Genomic DNA, 450 nt, shown 5'->3' with positions numbered 1-450 from the left:
AAAAAAAAATAATATTTGATTTCATTTTATTTAATTATTCAGTCAATTAAAAAAAATAAAGTAAGTATGGTGACTTAGTGGTAAGTGACTACACTGTCAGCCCAAAGGCAGTAAATTTCAATTCACTAGCTGGTCTATAGGATAAAGATGCTGTAGTCTCTTCCAATCCAATGTGCTGCCTCTGAAAACCCACTGGAATGTCAGCTATGAGCAGGTTCTGACTCAAACTCTCTGAACAGCAATGATGTAAGTGTTAAGCCCTTTGAACTACAATGACTCCTATCAGGAAAATATTTAGGTGTGATCTATAAACATGTATCTATGATAATCAGCGCTGTTAAGATGTAATATTTATTAAAACCAAGGCATGGATTAGTACTGAGTATAAAGACAGACCAGACAGGTCGCTATGAGTCGCAGGCGACTTGATGGCACACAACAACAACAACA

This window comes from Elephantulus edwardii, unplaced genomic scaffold (genome assembly GCF_000299155.1).
Source record: "Elephantulus edwardii isolate Elephantulus edwardi_28Jun2011 unplaced genomic scaffold, EleEdw1.0 scaffold00078, whole genome shotgun sequence".
Taxonomy (NCBI): Eukaryota; Metazoa; Chordata; class Mammalia; order Macroscelidea; family Macroscelididae; genus Elephantulus; species Elephantulus edwardii.
The sequence above is the reverse complement of the archived record's forward strand: the minus strand, read 5'-3'. Positions refer to the sequence as shown.